This window comes from Callithrix jacchus, chromosome 17 (genome assembly GCF_049354715.1).
Source record: "Callithrix jacchus isolate 240 chromosome 17, calJac240_pri, whole genome shotgun sequence".
Lineage (NCBI taxonomy): Eukaryota > Metazoa > Chordata > Mammalia > Primates > Cebidae > Callithrix > Callithrix jacchus.
Window position 1 is genome coordinate 55,003,719 of NC_133518.1, and position 11,305 is coordinate 55,015,023.

The window sequence follows — 11,305 nt, forward strand, 5'->3', positions numbered from 1 at the left end:
AACATGGCTGTATTACAGTGAAACTTTATTTACTAAAACAGGTGGCTGCCGGATTTGGCCAACAGCCATAACTTGTCACCCTCTGGACTACAGTGTTTGACCAAGCTGTAGGAGATAAATTACAGATTCTTTAAAAATAAACAGAGAAATATTACCGAAGAAATAGTGAATGAGCTTGGAAAATATAAAAATAAAGTGTTTCTCCGTTATAAATAACCAAACAGCAAAAAATAACAGGGAAACTGTGTATAGCATATGTTCTCATTGTGAGCAGACTCCAGTACTTTCTAGAAAAAAGTTGGAATAAACAAATTGTTTTTAAAAATCAAATAACAAAATATTTACACTGTAGCTCACAGTCTTCCTTTTTTGGGGAACATAAAGATTCCAAGGGTCTTCACTGTTAACAGAGGTTGAGCAAATTAGCTTTCTTTAGGAGACCACAGCTGCAATAAGAAAATGAACGTGGAGGGGAGGGCTGCTCAGAAGCACAGAGGAACTCTCAGCATCTTAGCCAAGCCAAAGGGATTCAATTGTGCCAAGAGTTACAGTTTTAACACTCTAATTTTTATCTTACTGTGGTGAAGATATTCACAAAGGGCAAAGCACACGCTCCCCCAACACACACATCTCTTGTGTTTGGGAAGTAAGGACAATCAGACACAAGCTCTGGTATAGGATAAAAGCAATAACCTCTGGTTATTTATATAAACTCTGATCCCTGGCATTCAACTTAGCCAGACTTCAAAACACAAATGCTAGAAGTCAGGCCAAGGAAAGGGGCTTCCAAAAGCAAGCCTTGGGGCCAGGGCTGCACCAGGCCAACAAACCTCACTCCTTGTGCTCCAAAGCCAACACAAGCTCATAAAACATATTTAGCAGCCAAGCCCAGGGTGCCTCCTGCCTGTTATAGTCTATGCTTGGGGCTGTCAGCTCATCACGCCCCTTCACATGTCAGTGTTGGCATGCCGAGGCTGGTTCCAGATAAAACAGCCTGAGGCACCTCACCCTCCTCACACTCATGGACAGCTCCAAGCTCTCCAGCCCTATGTCTACTTCGCATTCTGTTGTACCAGCTGTGCTGCTGACCCCAGCTATTATCATCTAGTGAGCCTTCACCATGCATGAGGGACAGGCAGCTGTACAGATCTGAGTGCCCAAGTGGAAGCCACAGTTGAGGCCTATTGACTTTTTTTTTTTTTGAGATGGAGTTTCGCTCTTGTTACCCAGGCTGGAGTGCAATGGCACGATCTCGGCTCTCCGCAACCTCCGCCTCCTGAGTTCAAGCAATTCTCCTGCCTCAGCCTCCCGAGTAACTGGGATTACAGGCGTGCACCACCATGCCCAGCTATTTTTTGTATTTTTAGTAGAGACGGGGTTTCACCATGTTGACCAGGATGGTCTCGATCTCTTGACCTCGTGAACCACCTGCCTCGGCCTCCCAAAGTGCTGGGACTTTTATTTTGGCTATTTATTTTTATTTTGGAGTAAAGTCCTGTTCCCCAGCACTCCCCCATGTTGGTAACATGTAAAGGATGGAACTCTTTGAGAATCTCCAGTCAACTCTCTGAGAATATCCGTGGCCACTCTCCTTGGAAGGCCCTGGCACACAGCTCTAGGTAGTCGGCTGGTTTGTCTGATGGTGGGGCCGCCACTGTCTCCAGAGTTTCCCGCTCCGTGCCCTGACTATAATATCCACTCACAGACTGGTTTAGGCAATGCCTTCATTCCCCAGCTTGTCAGCTATTCAGGTCCCTCCACCTACCTATCTGCCACCTCCTCACCTATTCTCTCTATCCAGGTGACTCCAGACTTGCAGGTGGGGCCCAGAGGGACACGTGATATGTGTTGCTTTAAGGTGGCTCTTGTCCCTACATCGTGATTCAATACAGTTCAGCAAAATTATTTTTCAGACTAAGTCGTAGATTCCTTTTAGCCGAGAGCCATGGTCTACACTTCCTCGTTTTCCTCTTAGTGGTTACGATGAAGTTGGATGCTTGATTTCGTGGATTCCACTGAGGAGGAGATAAAACAGGAGTTAGGATATGGAAAATGACATTTCAAGAGTTGGGAGAAAAATCAAGTAGAGAAAAACATGGACATCATTAGACAGTAATATCTCTGTGACCAAACATAGGTACTCACTGCCGGAAATCACAGTAGGAACAACCGTAAGAGCTAGGGCCGTGCTAGCTTACTGCACATACCATTGCTATGGTAATAACAACATTATATGAACATTGTTGTTAACATTGTAACAACACTGCAATAGTTGTTGTACCCACATTATTTCTTCTTATAATCACAGTAGCCCAATGATGAGTACTGTTATTATTATATTATTTCATTCTATAGTTGAAGAGTGAGATTTCCACAGGCAGAGTACTTTTCCTAAAGCTAGACAATTTCAAAAGTGATGGGCCTAGATCACAAACCCAGGTTCGTTGGGTTCCAAGGCCTTCACGTTTAACTTCCACATTTGATTGCTTCCCAGTATTTGTGAAGAAAGAAAATAAAAGTGACTATCCAAATGGAAAAGGGTAAAAATAAGGGCCAGGTTGTTTCAGGACCTGCCAAGTTAGATGCATTGGTTTGCATGAGTTCAAGTACGAACAGCAGAATAACCAACTCCCGGGGGCTTAAGAAATAAATATCTTTCGTCATCTCTCATGTCTGGTTGAGGACAGGCAGTTCCGTGCCTGGTACAGTGGCTTCCAGACACCTGTGATCCAGGTGCTTTTCAGTCTTCCACTCACCATTTCTGTTGGCTTTTGTTCCTGGTTTCTATCTCTTTACGGGCACAAGATGGTCACCATAAGACCAGACATTACATCCTGGCCCCAGAACCCAAACAGAATGGAGAGGGTAGCAGAGGCAAGTTTTCCTCATTAATAACGTCTTTCTCTTTACTGAGAAAGCAAGATCGTTCCCAGAAGCCCCCAGCAGACCTCCCATCTGTCTCATTGGCCAGAGCCCTCTAGCAGCAAGGGTGGCTGGCACAGCGGCTAGGAAAGTACCTCAGCAAAGGCGGGAAAAGCTGGGCACATTGCCACCCAGAACTTCATAAAGGTTCTGTGAGCCACAAAGTGGGAGGTGGCTGCTGGATGGCCAGTGGCAGTGCCTGCATTTTGAGATGCCTCCTCTGCCAGGCAGGATTGGGCTCTGCTTCTTTTTTTATTGTTATGGGATGAAAATTGCAGGACACTGAGACAGAGACCTACAAAATCCTGTGCTCACAATTCCTGGATATTATCCATTCAGCTCCTGCCCTCTGCCCAAGTAGGAACCTACTCAGTTTGGGATGTGAGGACAGTGCTACCATCTGGAACTCAGCCGCCGCTGGCGTAATTGGTCAAACCCTCTGGGAAGCTGTGGTGTTCTGATCTCTTTTATCGCACAGCTTCCAACGAAATCTGTGGCCCAGGTGTGACAACCAGTAGAGCTCTTACTTTATCCTTGTCTCCGAGAGTCTGGTTTCTCCTTGCTTTCTAAAAGAAACATAAAAGGCAAGCAAGCATGGTGTGTAAAAATGAAGGGGGCAGGCTTCCCATGGGATATATGATGATTTTCTTCCTTTGGTGTAAACATATGATCTAGGAAGTTGCATGAGAATCTTGCTTAAAACAGTAATGACAGCCTTTTCACCCCATCTGCTTCCCATTAGTGGGAAAAGCCATTACTTGGTAGTATAGAGGGGCCTCTGGATTTTCTCAAGGCTTTACCATAAGGCAGATGCTTAAGACAAAATCCTCCAACCCTTTGGTTCTAATCCTCCCCTTCTTAGTCTATTCAGAAACCACAGAAGGTAACAGGATCTGGCCGAAACTCATGAGGGCTGGGCTGGTAAAGCGAAAACCTTTCGTGTGTGACAAATTTCACTGGCTGTGCTTTAGGGGGTTTGTCAAATAGTTTGCCAAATAGAGTTAAGTTTCTGGATGATGTGTTCACGATGAACAAACCGGATTATAATGCCCTTTCAAGAGTGAGTTCTAGTTCTTAGGATTACTTTGTGAATTTATAAACAGTAAATATTTATTAAATATCTGTTATTTACCAAGGTCACATCTCTAGGGCCTTGTCCAATTTGTTTTCTGAACTAATGGCTTGGATGACTTGATGAGTCACTTATGAATCAGAAAATTGCAAAATATCATCTTCACTGAACTTTATGTCAGCACAGACTCCAACAGAGTTGAATATGTACTCCCTGGTTTCTGGGAAGGCAGAGGTATTTCAAAAACAATTCCAGGAAGGCAATCAAATGCTCCTTTCGATGTGTTTGCCAAGTGGGACAGAAAATAGATCTATATTTGTAAATAACAGTCGTTTCCCAACATTCCCATGGGGATATGCCCAGCATATAGTGATCCTTAAAATATATATTTGTGAAGTAATAATCCACCTATGTTCTGATAATTTCCAAGTGTTTCTCCAGCCTTGACTCCACCCATGAACCTCAGATTCACACTCGCAAGCACCTTCAATCTACACTGGAGCCCAAGTGATCTACCTAAAGCACTCCCCTTCCATAATGTCTTCTACACTCCCCGCCACCTTCAGAACAATGCCCCGCCTCCCCAGCACAGCCTGACTACAAGTTTCTCCCTGACCCTGCCTCCACCCTCTGGACTCACCTGCCACTATTTGCCCTATCTCTGAACAGTGTTTTTGTAGTTCCCAATACAACACTATGCTTTTCCTGGTCTCCGCTCTTACCATGCTGTTCCCTCTGCACAGAATGCCCGTCCTGCCTTTTACCAGCTTCTTCTTACCTATCATGGAAGACTGGGTTTATGCATCATGTCTCTGGAGCCTTAAACCCCTAGGCTGAGTTAATTACTCCGCTTCTGGAGCACTGCATATGGAGCCCTGTCTTAACATGGACCACTTTGTGTTAAAATTATCAAAAAGGTGTTTCCTCCACTAGACTTGAAACAAATTTTGCTTTTATTTTTGCCCAAAGTCCCTAGCATAGTATGTGACTCTTGATAGGTATGTAATACATGCTTGTTGAACTTCAGCTAAAGTGACTGCAACGTCTTTTATGCCTAGACAGAAGCAGAATGAAAGTGGAAAAGAAAAATTACAGAGCTAAAATTCAGACACTTAAGAGGTTTTATTTGAGGTCAAATTTAAGAGGACTTTGTCCTGATCACTTTTTGGCTGGCTTTAGACTCTCCACATATGGCTGTAACAACTGCAGACCTCACATCCTCCCCCGACACTGCTCCAGTTTTCTTTTGCTGCATGACAAACTACCCCTAAACTTAGTGGCTTAACACAGCAACTATTATGGCTCGTGATCTTATGGCTCAGGAGTTTGGGCATGGCTCAACTAGGCAAGTCTTTTGCTTCCTGGGGCTCTAACTGGTGTCACTTGGTGGTGTTAGCTCATGGCTGTTCTTTTCTGGAGGGTACAAAAGAGCTTCTCACATGGCAGGGGCAGCTGGTGGGCTGGACTCACCTGGGCTGTTCCCTCTCCATATAATCTCAAGATCATCTCCATCATCTCTGCGGCAGCTATCTTACACAGTGGTTGAGCATCTCCAGAGACCAAGAGGGAGTCTGCCAATTTTCTTAAAGGCCAGACCTGGGACTGACATAGCATCTCCTCCAGCATCCTCCTTTGCTCAAAGCAATCGCAAGCTAGCCCAGACTCAAGGGGGAGGGAAAGCAGACCCCACCTATCCAAGGGACGAGTAGCAAAAATGTGCAGCTATCCTTCAGCTGCCATGCCCGCAGGCCCAGTGGCTAAGACTGAGTCTATGTCCCAGAATCTCCCGCAAAGCTCTTCTGCTTGCTGTGACTGAACTCACTTGCAGAATGTGCCCCTGAACTAATCTCTGTGACCAGGAGCTTGGGAAATCTTGATTAGAGCTAGAGGTGGAAACAATTCTGGCCAATATTATGGTTAAGAAACTCTGTAGGGGCTGAGTGTGGTGACACATGCCTGTAATCTCAGCATGTTGGGAGGCTGAGACAAGCAGATCTCTTGAGCTCAGGAATTCAAGACCAGCCTGGGCAACATGGCAAAAACCAGTCTCTACAAAAAATAAAAATAAAATAGCTAGGCATCATAGCACATGCCTGTAGTCCCAGCTACTCAGGAGGCTAAGGCAAGATCACTTGAGGCTGGGAGGTCCTGGCTGCAGTGAGCCATGATTGTGCCACTGCACTCCAGCTTGGGTGACAGAGAGAGACCTTGTCTTAAAAAAAAGAAAGAAAGGAAGAAAATTCTGTAAGAAGAGGTGGTGGCAGGGGTTGCTGGGGTGGTATCTTAGTTTCAGGTAACATAAGTGCAGCCTGAACAAGGCCTTGGATGCAGGTGATTTATTTGGGAGTTGATCCCAGGAAGCAGGGATCTCCCAGGAAGTGAGAGGGAAGAGTAAGATAGGGAAGGAAGAAAAGCCAATGTAAGGGTGCTGTGAGCAATGGGGTTTGATTCTTTCTGCTCTGAGATGCCCACAGAACATGTTCCGGAAGTATCCACCTCAAGAACAGCAGACTGAGACATTTTCCCACCAGCTCTCATCCCCTATTGGGTGACGGCCACACCCACCCGGGGCCATTAACTCCCTGCAATACACTTTGCAGATTGCACATACAGGAGCAGAGCAGGCTCCCAAGGCTTTAGAAAAGACCCCAATGCCGAAATGTGGAGAGGGTGGGGCTTGCCCTGGATGTTGTGCAAGATGAATCTGAGCCCCCATGGAAGTTCCACCAGAGCAGACGCTGATATCCAAGGAGGCCCCAGGATGGTACACTGGGCACCAACACATCTGCAATAACAGCAAATCAACAAAGGTTCCCTCAGGTCAGAACCCAGTTCGCCTTCCAAATGGCTCGCAGGGATCACTTCCGCAGCTGATGCGGGGGACGCCCAGGTACTTCCTTCCCGTGCTGAGGATTAGCACGGGGCAGCTTCCCTTGGGACTATGCCTGCCTGCCAGCACCACCGGAAACATATCTCTGGGTGATCAAAGTTAGGTTGTTTTTTTTGTTTTTTTGAGACGGAGTCTTGCTCTGTTGCCCAGGCGCGATGTCGCTCACCTCAACCTCCGCCTCCCGATTCAAGCATTCTCCTGCCTCAGCCTCCTGAGTAGCTGGAACTACAGGTGTGCGCCACCATGCCCAGCTGATTTTTGTATTTTTAGTAGGGACGGGGTTTCACCGTGTTGGTCAGGCTGGACTCAAACGCCTGACCTCGTGATCCACCTCCTCGGCCTCCCAAAGTGCTGGGATTACAGGCGTGAACCACTGCGCCTGGCCAAATTTAGGTTTATTGGCAGTTGTCACAGCAAGAAAACCATCCACATGGGGAACCACGGGTGTCTCAGTAGAAGGGTGTCGAGAGGAGCTTCTCAGGAGATCAGTGCTTGGGTCAGGTGATTTGGGGAATAGTTGGGAAGCATGGTCTGGCTTGGGCTTGGGGCTGTCAGAAAGTGGGGTAATTGTATAATTGGGCAACCTAATAATTTTTATCTAGGAGGTTGTGGGGAGCAGAGCAGGGCTGGAGCTGTACTTGATGAACACCCCTCATATTTGCCAGGTGGAGCTGTTTGGTCATTTTCCTAGCTTGCTGGGCGTTCTTGTTTCAGTGTGGTCGTCTCACTCCACTGCAGCCACAGAGTGGGCTGTCTGACGTTGGTGTTCTGTGAAATTGTGTATGTTTTTTTTTTTTTTGAAATTGTGTATGTTAAGCAAGGAGGGGACTCCAGCCAGAGCTGGTGGCTGGTGACTTTTTTTCTCAGGTTTCATATGACACAGGCTCTGCACCCTCAGAAGAGTGGCAGGCACCCATGTTAACACAGCTGCGTGGCTCAAAGCAACAATCAAGACGGAACAGGCACCGATCAATCAGACTGTTCTCCTTAGAAGCTCTTTTGAAGTGTGTTGGAGACATTTGAGGGGCTTCTGTCTACCTCCTTAGTGACTCACAGTGCGATGCTCATGGCTGAACCTGAGTGATGACAGCAGCAAGGAAACTGACAGGGCTGGCCAGTCCATTTCCTGTTATTCACCTGAGGGTGACAAAGCATGACGATGACAGCTCAGATGACATTCCTGCCATGAAATCCTTAAACTAAATGGAGCCAGGCCGCCAGGGAGGAGAGGGACAGGCGTTCCAGGTACAGACTCTGCTGCTGGCTGCAGCCACACAGGAGAGCTTTAAACAGGGCTCTGAGCCTGGAGAGCAGCCTTGGCAGAAGGATTTGTGTGCTGCATTACACTGATCAATGCCAATAGCTGGCCCAGGCTGGAGGACATGCCAACACCTGTCAGGCATCCTAACACCATTGGGCAAATCAGAGGTGTGAGGAAGTCAGCACAGCAGAGAAAGCTACATGTTTCGAAGGATGTGCAGACTCCTTGAACACCCCCAACTCAGCCTCACCATCGACATTTAGACAGTACAAAGTTGAATGAGAATTTTATTAGGACTTCTGAAAGCTCACCTCTTTCTTACCAGCCCCATGCATAAGACCAGAGTCCTGGCAGAGGGGAATATTCCAGATACGAGCCAGAGACCATCTCATCTGTGCCAGGGGCATGCCACCCAAACTGAGGTCATATAATTTATAATATAACTCCAAAGTTGAGTAAGGTGTGGTGGAGACATCTCTAGTGCCTGCATCACATGTCCTCAGGCCTCCTGCTTTCAGCCACAGCTGCTGAACAGTTCTGTGCAGCCTCAGGTCCCCTGAGCCCTGTGCTAAGCATCTTCTGCATTCTGCCCCAGGGTCTTCTATGAAGACAGTCACTCAAACATCCAGAGTGCAGGCATCCTGGCTTGCTAGGACAGTTAACACTCCCAGGACAACTCTCAGTCCTTGAGGGGACAGGAACCAGTAGATGGATGCCTGGCCTTTGTCTTTCAGGTGGATACTTCTAGAAAGCATCCTGTACATTTTTCAGGAGGGTCAACAGAATCAAGGGGCAACTTTAACATGTCCTTATGTTGGCTCCTCCTTCTGCCCCATCTCATTTCCTACTCCCACACTCCTTCTTCCCAGGTTCACCTCCCTCATGAACCACCTACATCCAGTCCATGTCTCATGCTCTGCTTGCAGGAAAACCCAAACAAAACAATACATGAGCACAGTCTTCCTTTATAACACAAGCTTTCTGGACTAACATGGCTGGTGCACATTCATTCTTCAACTCAGGCCCTAGAATAGAAACAGGGCCCAGCCATCAAGATCCCTGTGGGAATCCTGCCACAGGACACCTGGCCCCGCGCTAGGGCTGGTCCTGCATCCTAATGTAACCAAGAAATTCTTTCCAGTTTTCTTGGCTGGGTCCTTTCTAGCAGGAACATTTTGATGGCATGTGACAGAAACGGAAATTGAACTGATTTGGTCCTGTAGAATCAGGGGAGATTACTAGAAAAATACTGAAGCATCACATGAAATTGAAGGAAGCGTTCCCCAATCCATGGGAAAGGCAGGGGTGCAGCTGGGCCTCAAGGGAAAAGCCTGGCTTTTTCCACATGGAGAGGACTGTGGCCCCAAACAGCTCGGGAGGCCCATATGAAAGAAGACACGTGGATATGCAAATATCATAATGAGAAAGGGTTTCTGTAAGCTCTAGGGAGGAAGAAGATTTGTCACTATCTTTTCTGTGATTAATTCACTTGAGTGTCTAAAACAGTATCTGCAATATGGTATATGGGTAATAGATATTTGCTGAATGAATGAACAGTAGAGGGAGGAGGAGGGAAAGAGAGGAGGTGGGATTGAGGATGAAGCCATCCAGCCTCCAGCTTCGGATGAACCCTGCCTTTTCCAGGGATCACGGCTAGGGATGTTATCCCATCTTCCTCAGCTCAGAAGTTTGCTGTGGCTCCCAATTTCCTGTGGACAAAACCTGACCTCCTTAGTGTTACATGCAATTCCCTTGCAAGCTGGCCCCTATCACCTCCTCTCCACACGCCCTCCACTCAGGACACACTGGTCCACAGCTCAGGGCCATCCTGAGGGAACTGTCCTAAGAGTCCCAGTGCTCTCCTCTGGGGCAGTCACACATGCTTTGAAAGGAATTTTCAATTGTTTTTATGAGGAAGACATATTATCTTGTTCATGTAATACCCTTTGCAGAACCCAGTAGAGAATAATAGATTCTGCATAGATAGTAATACTTTCTAACTCTGGAAAGAAAGGCATTTTATTATATAGATAAAAAGAAAAGCATTTATAGCAACAAATAATCCAAATGAAAGTATTACAGGAATAAAATATTTTAAATATAAATTAAGTGGTAAAATTGAAATTGTACTTGATGAGTTGCGAGGCCTATGGCTTGTAACTTTTCTGAGAAAGTTAGAGAAGCATGAATGAGTGTCTTCACAGTGTTTGTCATTACTGTTCTTGCTACACACCTACCATTGTTTTTCCTCTTCAGAATGTGGTTTTTCACACATTAATACATTTGCACAGAGTTAATTTTGGATAAATTTGAGCCAGCGAGTGGAAGATGTATCTTATATTCCAGCAGACTGTCGCATGTGTATGTGTGTGAGAGACATTCTGCTATACTGTAGGATGCTTGAGGGCAAAGTCCTTCTCAGCCGTGGCACAGAAATACGGATCAATAAGCGTGTACTGAATGAATGAATAAGGAAAGAGAAAAGCAGCAATGTAGACTCTGTGCCTAACACTGTGCAAGGTGCTTAGCAAGTGTCGTCTCATTTAATCCTCACAACCACCCTGCAAGGCGATTTTCATCATGTCTAGTTTACAGAGGGAGAAACTGTGCCTTGCCCAAGGTCACAACACTAACAAAGGATTCAAATCCGGGAACGTCAGATCCTAACGCCCTAGCCTTTTGCATTGAGCGCCGCAGCCTTAAAAAGTTAGCTTGCGCCACCTAGTGGCAGAACCAAAGCAGGATCCAGGAACCAGGTCAGCCTGCAACAAATCTGAAAGCAGCCGGCTGTACACCCCAATGCGGCTTGCGAAACCTGGAGAAGCACTGGCACGCCTGGGTCCCACACTCACCCCCAAAGCCACAACTGGTAAAAGACAACGCAGGGCCCAGAATCAGATAGCCTGGGAAGGTGTTCTCTAAATGAAGCATCATTTCCTATTGAAATACATTTTTTTTCCTTCCCATGCTGTGAACATAGCGGTTCCCCCAACATCCTCTTGCCCTCTCAGCATGTCCAGGGCTTCTCTTGACCTCAGTCTGCTGTCCCCCTCCCGGACCCAGCACTGTTTTAACACTGAGGATCTAACCTTGTGTTCCTGAGGCCTGGTTTGGTGGTGACACGTCACCCAGCACACGCAGGGGCTGTCTCCGGAATGAC

The 11,305-nt window shown here is 46.7% G+C and overlaps 1 long non-coding RNA gene across 1 annotated transcript; it reads right to left on the minus strand.

The window, feature by feature from the left end:
- Window positions 1-1,470: 1,470 nt before the first annotated feature.
- On the minus strand, window positions 1,471-11,305 carry LOC128929987 (uncharacterized). The gene is made up of 3 exons (XR_008477420.2): window positions 11,235-11,305; window positions 3,292-3,488; window positions 1,471-2,015 (listed from the first exon to the last, which is right to left on the minus strand). It is a non-coding gene; the product is annotated as an uncharacterized LOC128929987 (long non-coding RNA).